Consider the following 16,389-nt stretch of genomic DNA (forward strand, 5'->3'; position numbering starts at 1 on the left):
ACCGTGTCCAAATGCAGGCTCAGGTAAAAAAATGCCAACACGCTTAAGCGTTCGACCCTGAGACTTATTGATGGTCATAGCAATGGCAAGGTTTACAGGAAATTGTATACGTCTCAATTGAAACGGCAACCCTGTGCTGTGGTAACTTCATCCCATCGGCTAGTACGGTTACGCAAGCAACCAATAAACTTCTAAACCAATAAACCAATAAACACTTAAGCCGCATTTTTATATGGGGTAAAGTAACATCATCTCCTCCGAAACGGCTGGCTCCCGGGCTTAGCGAAGCACACCGTTGGATTTCGCAGGTCCGTGGCACGCCATTCTGTCCATTCGCGTCTACTTGGGACTTTAATTAGCCGAGATATTAATTAAAAACTAATTTTTCCTACGTCTTCCCTACATTTTCCACTTTCTTTCTTGGGTTTTCCCTATTAGAGGGATTTGGCTACGTGCCAAATTTTTTTTTCTCGAACATCTACGGAACGACGCCGAGTTGAAATTCGAGACGTCTATCCTCGAATTCCAAAAAATTCTCCGAATCCATCAATACCGTTCTCATCTTCGTATGATTTTAATCGGCCGAGATATTAATTAAAAACGGCAGAAACGTTAATTTCCGCGCTCATTTTTCCGAGTGGCAACAATGAACTATCGGCGACACACACTTTAGCCGCTTATATACATAAAGAAAATATATTTAATACCGATTATTCACCTGCGAGTTGCCACCTGCGTGTTCTACCCGTACTTGGATGACGTGTTTTCCCGCCTCGGTATTGGAGATCGTCTGCGTTTTCGCCCTGCGGTTGCTTTATCTTGTGCCATTGATCGCTCATCACTGAATTGTTGGATTTCGATTTTTTTTAACTGGTCTGCCGGATCATCCAGAACACCTTCGTGTGGGTCTGGTTCCGGAGCGCTGGACTCCATCAATTTGCTTATGAATGATGGAACCATTTTTGAAAATTTTTGCAGCTACCGTTGAGGAGCTGAGAATTAAGAAGCAAAATGGAAATCTTTCTATCAAAGAAGACAAAGAATTTGATCTACTTCAAAAATGTATGAAGTCTTAACTACTGCTCACAAAGAAATTGAAGAGTCATTAGAACATCAAGAAGAAACTCCTTCTACATCTACAGAAAGTGAATGGAAAATTGTAAAAAGAAAACGCATGAAAGGATCACCTAATAAGCCAAATAAAGACAATTCAAATGAAATTCCTTTCGAACAAGAAACGGATAGTTCAGGTAACGAAACAACAAAAACCCAAAGGAGATCGTTTCGTCCTATTAATCCTTCTCAGCACAAACCAGTTGTTACTCCTTCCATTAATAGTCAAGAATCAATGGTTCTGTTGTTCCAAATGAATCTCAGTAAATGAAGAAATCCAAAACGATCAACACAAAAAAGGCAAAGCGCCACCTGCTATTTATATAAATGATAAAAAATGTAATTGGAAAGAACTAAAAACGTTATTTGCAGAACATAAATTATCAGACAAATCTAATTACACAGGTTACATTCAAAAAGAAGGCTTTAAAATTAAAGTCTCTTAGGTCAACATTCGTAGAGAAATGACAATTATTCTGAACAAAAAGAAAATGAAATATCACTCCTTTCTCTTGCCTGATGAGAAGAATCATAAAGTGGTCTTCCGTCATCTTACGATGGGCACAGATCCTGATGAAATCAAAGAAGAACTTTTAAAAAAATTACCAAGTTATAAGTGTCAATCAACTCTCTCGTAGATTTAAAGGAGAAGTTAAAAAATTCCCACTTTTTCTTATCACTCTGCAGAAAAATGAAAAATCTAAAGAAATTTCTAAAGAAACCAAAATTTGTGGATTACATATCAAAGTCGAACCATATAAAGGACGCTCTGGCCCAGTCCAGTGCTTCCGATGTCAAGGATTTCACCATTCTTAAGCTGCTTGCCACAATGACTTTAGATATGTTAAATGTGGTGATAACCATGACTCAAGAACCTGTCAAAAAGACAAGAATGCACCTGCTAAATGTGCAAATTGTGATCTAGATCACACAGCTTCATTTAAAGGTTGTAAAAAGTTCCCGAAGCAAGCTAAAAAAGAACAAATTAAATCATATGCTGATAGGTTTATTATCAATAAGTCTTTTGCTGAAGCCATCAAAACTAATAACAATCTTTCTCCAAATCTTATTGCAGAATCAAAAAAGATATTTGATGACCTTAATACTGTAGTCACCTTCCTGAAAAACTCAGGAATACAACTCCTTGCGCAAAACATCCGTCAAAATGCCACTAATACAGTATCAGATGAAACTAATTCTGACCAGCATATTCAATAAGTCAGATTCGCTTAAACTTTGTTATTGGAATGCTGCTGGCATTGTTAACAAAACTGATGAATTTTCGGACTTTTTTTTATAGAATATAACATAGATATTGGCATGATCTCTGAAACACATGTTGTTCCTGCCGATAGACTGTATATTGCTAATTATCGCACCTGCAGAGGTGATAGACTTACACAAAGAAGAGGAGGAGCTGCAATTTTTGTTAAAAACTCTCTGCAATCCTGTCTTGTCTCGACAAACTCTGCTTCTGGATTCGAAAGTGTAACTGTTGCTGTTATACCCCCACAATTCGGTACCATCCATTTTACGGCTATTTATAATCCACCACGAAATCGACTTTCTGAAAATATGTTAAAAAACTTATTTCCTGAAGATCAGCAAGTTATTATTGCCGGAGACATGAATGCTAAGCACCTCGAATGGGGATGTCGTCGTTCTAACACCAATGGACGTATTATGCATAATTTTATCTGCAATCATCCTGTCGCATTACATGTACCTTCTGAAGCCACTTATCGTCCTGCCTCTCCAAATCTCTCGGACATCTTGGATATTATCCTTACAAATACTTCCATCCCTATTTCCTTGGAAGTCAAGGCAGACCTTACATCTGATCATGTACCTGTCATTGCTTCTCTTGGTGTTTCTAAAGACGACCCTCCTATTACCAGAAATAATACTGACTGGATTACTTTTCACAATATCTTAATCAAACATCCTCCTATTTTCACTTCACTTTCTACCAAGCAGGATATCGATCTTGCCATTCAAATCTTCACTGACAGCATACTGAAAGCTTTCAGAGATGCTACAGTTACCATTCAATTAACTAACAATAATATTCGACTCCCTCGCAGTATCAGAGACATTATCAAAGAAATAAACCGATTGCTGAAGCTTTGGCACCGTAACTGTGATCCTGCCCTTTAGAAGAATCAAGAAGCTTATCACTGATTTTAAAAAGGAAACAAGAGACGATTTTATTTCTAAACTTAATATTAATGATGGTTCTTTGTGGAAGTATCTTCAAAATCTTAAAAGACGCAGTATTAACAATAGACCTATTCATACGGATACTAAAATTGCCTACTCACTTAAAGATAAAGTTGATATTTTCGCTGAATACCTGGAAAAGCAGTTTACTCCTAATATGGAGCCCATGAATCAGACCTTTAAAGATGTTCTGGAAAACTATGTGTATTCCTGGCTTCATTCTTCTTCGGCTCATAACATCCCAAGGCTTACTTCTCCTATGGAAATTACTAATATTATTAGATATCTCAACATCAAAAAAGCTCCTGGAAGTTATCAAATTACTAATAAAATGCTTCGTAACTTTTTTTATCTAGAAATCTTATCAGTAAATTCGCTAGTATTCTCAACGCTTGTCTTACTTTTAACTATTTCCCTGATCCTTGGAAGCAAGCCAAGATCTTTCTTCTTCCCAAACTGGGTAAAGATGTGACCAAGCCTGATGGCTATCGTCCAATCAGTTTGTTACCCAGTCTTGGTAAAATTTGTGAAGGACGTATTCTCACAAGATTGGAACCTTTTCTTCACCTGCTACCTAATGATCAGTACGGATTCAGAAAAAACCTCAGTACTATTCGACAACTAGTAAGAATTGTAGAATCTGCATTCCATAACAAGCAAAGTGTTGCGCTCCTTATGCTGGACGTGGCAAAAGCCTTTGACCGCGTCTGCCATGAGGGGCTCGTCTTCAAGCTTATCAACTTGGGACTTCCTAGAGAACTAATTCTTCTGATCTCCTTTTTGCAGAACTGCACTTTCTTCGTTACTCTAGGAAATGAAAAATCCAATTCAAAGACCTATAAGGTCCAGCGTCCCACAAGGAAGTATTCTCGGTCCAGTGCTATATCTTTTCTACATATCAGATTTTCCTCACCCTGGTTTGGACAATTACTCTCTGTTAGCATGTTATGCCGGCGATACGGCGATTGCAATTTAATCCATCCAAGCTAATCATGCAATAGACAAAATGCAAAATTACCTCTATGCCGTAGAAGACTGGTGCACAAATTGGCGCGTAAAATCAATGCTAGCAAGTCACAACTTTTAATTCTTAGCAAAACTAAAAAAACATTGCTTTTAAAGATCTCTACCTTTTTCAGGAAGCTGTTCTTCTGGTCACAAAGGCCAAATACTTAAGAATTATTTTGAACCAAAGGCTCACATGGTCTAACCGCATTAATAGTGTCAAGAGAAAAGCCATGGGCATAATATGCAGATTTCTCCCGGTCATTGGAAAATATTCAAATCTTAGCTTGCGTACCAAAAAACATATATATATATATATACCACTTGCATTCGACCGATACTTTGTTATGCTGCTCCTGCTTGGAACACGGTCACTCAAACTCAACTGCATCAATTACAAGTAGTGCAAAACAAATTTCTGCGCATTATTACTGATTCTCACTATCTTATCCGCAATAAACTTTTACACAGAGACTTAAACCTTGAGACGATTCCAGATTACATCAGAAGATCTAATGAAAAATTCTTCAACAAAGCTGTGCAATGTGACTTTGTTAATTACTCCCAAGTCTTTAATTATGAAATTCTCTTCGAAGATAGAGGCGTCAGACCACTTGCAGCTCACACCTTCATGGGAGGAGACGACAACGTTTTCACTTAGCTCCTGAATTGGTAGCTGTTCATATTTCCAATGCATCTGGTTTTAATTGAAGTTTTTCTGTAGCTTGAATATTATTCTTGGTGAATTATAAAACTAATGCTGTGAGATTTTTCGCATTGTGATGATATAGTAGTGTTGTAACTAGGTTGCTTAGGTTGTCGTTGAGTTGCTGTAGTGTATTGCGTTGAATAGTTGTATTAAAATTGTGTTGTATAGTTGTATTGTATTGTGTTGTATTTAGCACTACTGATTGAAATGTTTAGTTGCATTTGAATTTGTCATTGGAACTATTGCTGTAGTGTATCTTCTCATATTGTTGTCATTGATTTTCATTGTCTTGGGTCCTCCTTGAAAGCTATGATCGCTCGTCACGTTTTGCGAACTTGTCCGATTGGATTGTCTTGCTCCTTTTGGTACTTCTCTTCTTCCCCTTTTCTCCGTTTTCTCATCTGAGATTTTCTCCACGTCCGGATTTCTTTATATCAAGTGCTCTTGGGCTTTAATTCTGGAACCGGCAACATTGCTCTTCGCAATAGCTCGGTCAATTATAGAGTCTAATTCTACCGATTATTCAGTAATCCTGTGCTGTGTGATTTTTAGCATTCCTGAAAAATAAATTTTTAAACGTCTCTAACGCTTCATTTCTCCGCAACATATGTACTAAGGAAAGGAACAGTGGCAGCAAATTTTAATATCTATTACAAATTATATATAGATTTCTCTCAATATTTTTATCTTTTATAATTTAATTTACAGCATTTTTTATTGCATTTTGAAAAGAATTTATGTTTAACATGCATTAGAAACGTATATTTTACATGCACATCATTTGTTCAACTAGTTACATAATCTGCTTAATTGCCGTTAATACCTTTTTAAATTTTTGTTGTCACAGAACTTTGCTTGTGTGTGCATTGTGTTGGAAAGTAAAATAACATACCATACTAAAATGAACTAATTTACTTTCAGTCTCGTAACAAGTAAAGAGAAATGCACCATAAAGTCAGTTTCGTTAAACTATTTGCGTTTAATCAAAACCGTGAAAAACAACCTTATATTTAGCGTGGTTGTTTTTCACGGTTTTGATTGTCACATTAGCGTGTTTCTCTTCTAGTCTATTTGCGTTTATTTCTTCTCCTAAACTTTCATTCTTATTTTTTTATTGTACTGAATATGCTGCGTTTTATTTTGCTTATACATGGGAAGGTGAAGTTCGAATACTTAAAAAATGATCTTTTACGGACCAATTAATTAATAATAGATAAAAAAGGTCACAGTTTGCATTCGTCATCGGTGGCGAGTGTAAGCAAATGGGAACTTCAATCGCCTTTTAATGAGGTAAGATCACAAGTCTTGAAACTATTAAAAACGTAACTTTTAGGAGTTATGAAGTGTCATAAAAATACTTGTCGTATTCTCAGTTTCTTTAGTTAATGTAATAAAGGTCAGTTACCCGAAATTCACGTTACGAAAAATATTTGTTTGCTCACATCTCTAGAAACTGTCGTTTGCATTTGCAAGCGTTGTATAAATATTACTCTTGAAGCTCAAATATAATTTATGATATGAATATTATAGAATCATTAGACAAATTTTGACAAGTCTGTTTTTTAATGTGTTCACAAAAACCTTTAAATATCAAATATTATAAGATAAATACATGTAACAATTTGAAATGGCGTTGATGATAGATGAAGCACAAAATAGTAGAAATTAGCAGTAATACCAGGTTTAAATATTCTTTTTTATTTCAATTGATATTTTCGGTCACGTATAACTTCGCATAAGCCAAAAATGAGCCTATTAATCTGTAAAATCTTAATCCATTTAATGGAATTATGACATTTGATAGCGGCTTTCAAAGTTCGATGAAATCTCTCAATTTTGCCGTTACACTGTGGATGATAGGAAGTTGTGTGTTGAATTTTGACTCCACATATAATTGCCAAGGTTCAAAATAGTTCAGAAGTAAACTCTGCTCCACGATCCGTAATAACTTGGTAAGGAACTCCCAAATCCAATGTTCATAAAACGCTCTGGCAACGGTTTCTGCTGTTATGTCACGCAAAGAAATGGCTTCCGTTCAACCAGTATAGCGATCAATGCCAGTCAAGCAATACACAAAATTATCAGATGGTGAACAAGGACCTATTAAATCTACGTGAACTATAGTAAAACGTTCATCAGGCTGCTGATAAGTTCCTAATTCAGACTTTTTATGACGTGAAACCTTATTTTTTTTACAACCAATACAGGCACGACTCCATGTTTGTATATCCTTTTTGATATTTGGCCAAACAAATTTGGACGTCATTTCTTTAACGGTCGACTTGATTCCTGGATGAGCGAGGCTATGGATTTGTTGAAATATATCCATTCTAAACTGCTTAAGTATAAATGGTCTAATGTTAGAAGAAGACGTATCACACCACAGATTTTTACCAGATGGAAGTAAATAACTTTTGAAATTTAATGTTTTATTTTGAGTTTGTAAATCTTGTAATTCTTTATGATTAACTTGTTTGTCAGCAATTTTATCATAATCAATGAGTGAAATAGAGACATCGGCTATTCTGGATAACTGATCTGTGACAATGTTTTCACATCCACTAATATGGCATATGTTAACAGAAAATTGAGATATGTATTGCATTTGGCGAATTTGCCTTGGTGATGCCTTTTCGCTCTTTTGTCTGAAAGCATAAACTAGTGGTTTATGATCCGTAAAAATTTTGAAATCGCGACCTTCTAACATATGTTTAAAATGTTTAATTGCAAGATATATTCCCAGTAACTCGCGGTCATAAGTACTGTAATTTTTCCGAGTGCTATTTATTTATTTTTTTTTTTTGAATAAAACGCTAAAGGTTTCCATGCTCCATTTTCAAACTGTTGGAGAACTGCACCAATAGCCCAATCAGATGCTACCGTGCATAGTGACAGGGGCAAATCTGAATTGGGATAACTTAAAAGAGCTGCGTTTGCCAAATCCTGTTTACATTTTTCAAAGTTAAATATAGCTTCATCTGACCATTTAATTTTTCTTCTATCTTTTTTCTTAGCACCCTTTAGGTATTCATGAAGTATTGCTTGTGTCTTAGCAGCATCTTTCAGAAACGGTCGATAAAAATTAAGCATCCCTAAGAAAGTTCGCAAATCATGGATAGTCTCTGGTAATTTATAATTCAATATTGCTTCGACTTTTTCAGGTAGAGTACGAGATCCTTCCGGTGTTATAAGATATCCTAAAAATTCTAAGTTATCAACATCCATGATCGACTTAGAAATGTTGATTCTCAAACCGTATTTATCTAATTTATCGAAAACAAGTTTCAAGTGATGTCTGTGTTCTTCTTCTGAGGCAGAAGCAATTAATATGTCATCGAGATATGGAAAAGTAAAGTCCAAACCTTGAAATACTTCATGTATGAATCTTTGAAAAGTAGCTGGTGCCTTTCGCAAACCGAAGCTCATTACATTAAATTCATAGAGGCCATATGGCGTAATTATGGCGGTTTTCTGTTTGTCCTCTTCGGCTATAGGAATTTGAAAATAGGCTTTGAAAAGATCAATTTTTGTAAATACTTTTTTACCTTTTAAAATGTGGTTAAAATCATTTATCCTAGGGATAGGGTATCTGTCAGGAATAGTTATAGCATTAAGTCTTCGATAGTCTCCACATGGAAGAAACTTTCCATCTCTTTTAGAGACTAAGTGGAGAGGACTAGCCAATGGAGATGTAGACCGTCTTATTATATTGTTTTCCAACATATACTGAAATTTTTGTTTGGCAATCTGTAACTTATTTTTTACATAAAAATATAACAAACTTTTAAGAAATAAAGCTTACCCAACGCTTATCAAGGAACGCTCGAAGTAACGACGTTTTTAGCTCGACTCGTTGTTGCCACATGGCGAATCTTAATAACTGTTCAAAACATTCCATCATGTTGCCACTTAGGAAGTCTTAATAATTATATAGAAACATTAAATTATGTTCCACTACAGTCTAACTGAAAAGGAGGAATATTTTGGTGTGTAAATTTTGACTTCAAATTCCGAACAAGCTGCGTCATTCAGTGGTATATAAAGGATGGAAAGATATTATATTTTTGAATATCCAAACTAAATTAAGGGATTGTTATAAAATTAAAATTAGAAGTTTGTTTTACATATTCTCAAAATCAAACAGAAAAAGATTTAGCGTAGACTCTCGTAACTTTCATTTCTTCAAATCGTTTTGATTATTGTTTGAAAGTATCTACCTGCTTCGTTTATATTTGTCATATTTCTTATTTTAAAATTTAGCAATAATAACCCTTTTTCTGATGATTTAATTTCAGAATTAGATATATGTGTTTTAGGTACTTGTCTTCTGTAGGGGCCTTCTCGAGAATGTTGATTCGAAGCGTTTGTGCTCTGGCGAGAAACAAGCAGTTACCGATTTGCGCATGTGCGAGAAACAAACGTTTAATGATCAAACTGTTTTTTAACAATTTCCTTTTATCAATGTAGGGATTTTTCATTATTAGACATTCGTTATTCTTACTATTTTCAATCTTCCATCAACGGAAAAGAAGCTATAGCTGATGCCTGAGGCATCATTAGCGGCATTAGCTAAACTGTGGCAACCAGAAACAATTTGCAAAACATAAATTTTCTGGTATGTTTATATATATTTCTTTCAATATATTGCTAGCAAAATTGTATTGAATAAAATATTGAATAGACTTTTCCAGCGTATTTTTAAACGTTGTTAATTTGAATAAATTGCTTTTCTAGTAGTTAATGCTAGTACTTGTATTGTTGTTTTCTTGTCCATGAATTTCATCGAAGAATGGTTGCCAGACCCTCAAGGAGGTTGTAGATCTACACGAGAGGGACTTCCGGCTCGCCATTTATTTAGATTGTCTCTCAATTCACAAAGAGTTTCCCATCCTTTTCCCCTACCACTAATCTACACGAGAGAGGGACTTCCGGCTCGCCATTTATTTAGATTGTCCTTCAATTCACAAAGAGTTCCCATCCTTTACCCATCCCATCCTTTACCACTAATCTACACGAGAGGGACTTCCGGCTCGCCATTTATTTATTATGTCCCTCATTTCACAAAGACACTATAAATTAACAAACATTCATGGCTTCTCCGCAATTTCAACCTGGGCCCTTCGGCACCACAGTAGGCTCCTCTAACCACTGTACCGTCTGGGCAGCATATAGTTATATTAAAAATGATAATTAATCTATACGGGGAATAAATTCTGTCGAATTATGTTATTAATTTAAGTAAATTGTTATTTCATTCCTTCTCTCTCTCTCTCTCTATATATACTAAGTATATATATACTTACAAAGCAATTCTTTTGAAAACCAAATATAAACATGCCTAGTATTTTCGCGCATAAAGCTGCAGAAAAAATTATCATTAAAGACATAAAGTAAGAAATTTAGAACTAACATTTTACAAAGACCAAAAAATTGAAATTCATAATTAATAAATTTCAAATAAATGCAACAAAGAATTTAAAAATGTTAAAACCAAAACACTTTAAACAAGCGAAACCCCATTTAAAAAATTCATGAAAATTAAAGAAAAATTATATGTTAAGTAACTAATAATGTGTAGGTATTGATTTAATTTATGTTTATGATAATCAGATTTGTTTTCGTGCTTATAACATTCTTAAATCCGAATTGCGCTCTCTTCAAAACCGTCACAGAAAACAAGTACCAGTTTGGTATGGACAAGTATCCTTTTGGTATATTTTTCTATTGAAGCGTTATTAGCAGAAACTTGCCCGATATTAATTGGTTTTCATAAATATGTACCTTCATAAGATATTTCACTAGAAAATTCCATCAAAAATTAAAAAATAACTAAATAAAAATTACTAGTTTGCCTCTTTACTCTGCAAATAAAATAATATTTATTTGCAGAGTACTTGAATACGATATTTAGTTTTTAAATAGTTTTGAGCTTCGTGAAACACACGATATTGACAGTCTAAGAAACATTAATGGTAAAGAAATGACTCATTATCTTTTCGCCAAACGGCTAATTTTATCCTGAGGCAGTGTGCGGTTATATTTCATTAAACACAGTGTTGAGATCTCCCATAGAGGGCGTTGTAGCTTCCCTCAACTGTGTGAGAAAAGTTTCGATTTGAAGCAGAGTTGGCGTGCATTTTGAGAATGTAGTGTGAAAAGCTGTGTAACGCGTATTTGCTATGTAACTGTACTATGTAATATAATGTAATTAAACGTATTTATTTAAAATGTGGAGCAATTTTGAAGGAGCATACTTCACACACAGACTATCATCCAGTATGCCTACAACATCAGACGAAGGAGAAACACATCAATACGAAATTTAAAATTAAAAAAAGGAACCTTGACTTGTCGTAAAATTTGAATAAAATTTTTTCCGAGAGCCATCAGATACAAGTCCCTCTTCTTCAGGAGCGAAAACATTTTTACGAAGTGGAAGAACCGTCAGCGTTTTTCATCGTATTGGGTGGAGCAACACGAACGTAGTGCCATCTGTAAAGAATAATAGTTATAGAACGTGGCCTTAATCGCAATGGCAGAATCTCTGTGATTTTTTTGCTCGTAAAAACATTGCGTGCATAAACATTGCGTTTAGCGTGTCTTAAAAGGGCCTCAGGAGCTTATAGTGCTTTTTACCTACGACTGACTTATTTTTACTGGGTTTTTGACTGCATTTATGTATCAACTATGGATTGGTTCCTAAATTTTGTGCGATCCCAAATTGTTCAATTGAAAATCGCCAAAGATGAAAAGGTCTTCTTAACCTATGAGGAAACCAGATATCTTGAATTCTTCAGGCGTTTTAAAGCTTCCGTGGACCAGGAGTTCTAGCGATTGCACTCCCAAATAAAGGGTGTCTCTATAAGCGCGCATACTCAAGACGAATTATTCCCTTTTCCTACTAGTAAAGCTAACGCTCGTAGAGTTGAGTTGAGTTGAGAGCAGAGTGTGAATACCCGTGCGGCTTACTTAGACTATTCGTGTTTAAAACGCTCGTAGAGATCAAATTCCAGCTAGCTCGGATGAAAACGTTATTAAGTACAAGATTAGATGAAAGTTCAGACTGCGGTGGCGACTTTCGCGGCGACGTCACACGTCGAGTTCATAAGCCAATGAGAAAGCCTGCTCCACAAGAAACTACCGAAAACTACCGATGTTTCCTGACCAATCGATAAACAAACCAGATAATCCGTATGTGTCCAACCAAATAGAACACAACATGGATATTATTCCTCTGACTCACGCCGTACAGCCGACCAATAGCAACTCACCTCATATTAATGGACGCAAACCACCTTCGATAATCTTTAAGGACTCTGGATATGAATGGAAGAAACATAAATCTCTCTTGAACAAACACAATTTCTCACTACATGAATATTACGGACAACAAATTAAGAACGGAATAAAAATTCAAGTTTATTTACCTACCATTCTACTGTCAAATGATCAAAGCTTTGAATGAGGAAGATATACTATACTATTGCTTCGAACTTCTGGGAAACATATATGTTATAGAACTGACCAGAAGCTCACCGGCTTACAGGAAGACCGAGGAAATTGTTGACGATCTCAAATAAAAGGGCTACGGCGTCATGCGAGTAAACCAGCTCGCAAGATGTGCCAATGGTGTAATCGAGGATCTCCTTTGTTTTTGGTCACTCTGGCCAGAAAGAACTTTAGTAAAGAGATTTATAATACGAAATTTGTGCTTGGAAGGAAGATCTAGGTTGAAAGATACAGAGAACGTGCTGGACAATTGCAGTGTTACAGCTGCCAAGGTTTCCACCACTCTCTGTCAAAGTGCCATCATAAGCCGCGATGTGTTCGCTGTGGTAATCCACATCAGTCCTTTCAATGTGAAGAAGCAGAACCTGCGAAGTGTTTAAATTGCTTGCAAGTAGGACATACTGCTAACTTTAGAGGCTGCGAAAAATTCCCTAAACCCAAAAGTATTCCACCAACAAAAACCTTCATCAACAGATTTCTTACTAACGAACAGTATTCCCAAACCCTGAAGTGTTCTTGCTCCCTAAGCTCTGATCAAAGCTAAGCAAGTCTTAGCTGAACTGAAAATATTCGTCTGGGCTATTAAAGAATAACGCCTAGCCTTTATATTCAAGCAATCTACGGCATAAAAGAAGACTGTACTTATTTGTTACTGACAAACAGTATTCCCAAACCCTGAAGTGTTCTTGCTCCCTAAGCTCTGATCAAAGCTAAGCAAGTCTTAGCTGAACTGAAAATATTCGTCTGGGCTATTAAAGAATAACGCCTAGCCTTTATATTCAAACAATCTACGGCATAAAAGATGACTGTACTTCAAGATTCCGCGCCTTCTGCCCCAAATTCATGGATAATTACATCCGTAAGTTCTCAACAATACGCTTCACCGTATGAAACGCATGTGGGCTCCCTATCCGACTGCATGAACTTCAGCACTTCTTTACAGATCATGATATTTATATAGGCCTAATCACGGAGACGCATGCTCAGCCCTTTCATTGTCTGAGTATTCCCAACTTTCGTTCATGTTCATATCGCTGCGATCGTCTTAACCATCGAGGTGGTGGTGCCATGATTTATGCCATAAAATACTTTCCCTCCTGCCTCCTTAATGTAAGCAGAGATTATAAGTGTGCACAAGTTACTGTGTGTGCCAATCTACCTTCTTTTAAAGACATCTACTTTTATGCGTTCTATAATAACCCTCCTTCAAACAGATTCAGTGACAATATTCTGACGTCCCTACTCTCGTGGCGGGTAATCTAAACGTAAAGCATGTTGTTTGGAACTGTAGACGGAGCAATTTAAATGGAAAGATTTTACATGACTACAATTACGAGCTATCCTATTGTGATTCACACTCCGCCTGAGTGTATTCACCGTTCTTGAGCATTAGAACTTGCATTAGGAGGCTTGAGCATTAGGATATCCCCGACTCCTTTCAACTACTACAACCCTATCACACTCATTGTCGTGCACGGGGCTACCTCCTTGCCATTGCAACTCTTTGAATCGCCAAACCCGAAAATTCTACCACTGAAATTATCACGGACGGGATACTCTGCGGAAACCTAATAAGAGATAATAATTTCGTGCATATCAATAACTTAAAGATTGCGCAAGGTATCGATAATGCAGTTAAAGCTTTCATCCAAAATATTCAAAGTGCTATTATCGAAGCGAGCGACATCATTACCAACCGCGATAATATCTACTGCCTCCCTTCTAATATTAATTAATGAGATAGCGCAATCGACTTCGAAAATGCTATCACCTTACACGGGTTCCGCTATCAAGCGCGAAATTAATCATCTCAATACGGGCTTTCAGGTATCTATCTGCCTACGTTAAAAAAACGATTTCGGCGAAAAAATTCGATTTTTTTTAATTGCCCAATTTGAAAAGTAAGTTTTGTAGGATTCCGAAAATGGTTCATTTTTACGTTTGTGATAATTAGAAGAGAAGATATAGCCAATTAACTGGAAGTGAAAGAAGAAAGACCGGAAGTGCCATTTAAAAGGCTCAACTTAAAGGTAAACAATGTTGTTATCCGTGGTTTTTTTTACCTGTTTGTGTGTAAAATTGTGCTAAAACATTTCATTTTAATTCTGGGTACATTTTTTTGTTTCTGGCAATAATTATTTGCCTTAATTTTTTGAACTGAGACTGGCAACATTGCGGTTTCTTGAACTGGGTCTGGCAACATTGCGATTAGGTATAAAGACTATGTTGCTGGGTGCATATATAGCAGTTTTAATTTTTAATTCAGGGTATCTTGGATTACTTCCTGTGTTTGAACATTTAGGCATATCAATTGAACAAGAAATGATTAAAAATTACTTTGGAATTGATAACGAAAGAATAAAGAACTCGAAACGCCATTCGTCGCTCATTTCGATAATAGCCAGAAAAAAATTAAAATCAAATAGGAAATAAAAATTACTAAAGTATAAAGATATGGAGGGTGTGATGTACAAATGTGGAGAATTTTAAGTGTGTAAATACAACAGAACAGTTTTTCTGTTAATGTGAAACCTTTAAATGCGTTTTCTGAAAAACTAATTTTTCTAGTGTTTTTACATACAAGAAATGTAATTACTCAAAATGTTCTAAAGATATCTCTATTAAATTTCACCAAGTGTTTTCTATATTATTTATTAGGTTTTAAGCTACAATCTAAGTAATATTTATTAATTTGATTGTTTTATAAGTATTTATATATAAAACGATAAGAAATATTTTACAAAAAACTGTGTTTTTTCATGTAATTACACATATTTTAGTAAATTTTAGAAATATCATAAATATTTTAGTTCATAACACAGATGAGTGTTGTAGTAGTATACAGTATAAATAAAATTGAAATATATGCTATGAGAAAAAAATATACAACATTTAACGTAAGTGTTAAATTCTCCTAAAAATGTGCATAAAATTGCATATATTTCAAAAATTTATGAAAATATTCCTAAACATTTACCTATTTTCATGATTTGATATCATATTTTGACTAAATAAATATATATTTCATCAGAATTCTATGTTTTTTAAAAAAAGAGCTCCGAACGTAGGCAGATACCTTAAAAACTTAATTAGAGAGAATAAAATAGAAATATAATAGAGGAAAATGATAAGCTTAGATACACAGGATGATACCTTCTGGTCCCTCATAAAGAATTAAAACCTACATATTCAAGTAATAACCCACTCTGTTACAATTATACTACAGCAATTTCGAATCAGGACAAAGCAAATGTTTTAGCAACTCACTTGGAACATCAATTCAAATCTAATGATTGGCCGGCGGATCCTGAATTTAAATTAAGGACGCTCTCTTAAACGAGACTGGTTAAACTCATCGACTGTGTGAAATCTCATTACCTTGACCACGCGCATTCAAGTGTCGGATATTATTAAAAAGCAAATAAGTTGCTCGGATATAGGATTCAACAGCCGATGCCCCTCTCATGTGTCTCTCCTAACTCTGCTTCATTCAAGTTTACGACAGCAGTAATTGGATCATGCAACAAAGAAAAGAGTTGCGTTTTCGGATAAATCATGATTTCTTTTACATCACGTTGATGACTTAAGTCAGACTAATCCTTCCTTTAGGCAAAGAGTTGTTTGATACAGCTGGATGTAACGCGGAATGTGAACAGGAGGGTGTAAAGGTAATACTTTGGAGGACGCACTCGTGGACATTCTCTAAATTAGACACAGGTGGATCGGTGATTTATTAAAACATGCCATGACAGTTGCGGACTATATAAACATTTTTATAACATATATCCTCTTATCGCTTCTGTCTTCCGCACCGGAAATGGATGTTTACAGCA

At 35.4% G+C, this 16,389-nt stretch overlaps 1 protein-coding gene across 3 annotated transcripts in view; it reads left to right on the forward strand.

The window, feature by feature from the left end:
• Positions 1-16,389, forward strand: part of LOC118203294 (endothelin-converting enzyme 1-like) — a 260,831-nt gene that overhangs the window by 89,033 nt on the left and 155,409 nt on the right. The gene's annotated exons all lie outside the window — the stretch shown is intronic.

This window comes from Stegodyphus dumicola, chromosome 1, assembly GCF_044657685.1.
Source record: "Stegodyphus dumicola isolate Sdum_Otavi_A_Nest chromosome 1, ASM4465768v1".
NCBI classification, from domain to species: domain Eukaryota; kingdom Metazoa; phylum Arthropoda; class Arachnida; order Araneae; family Eresidae; genus Stegodyphus; species Stegodyphus dumicola.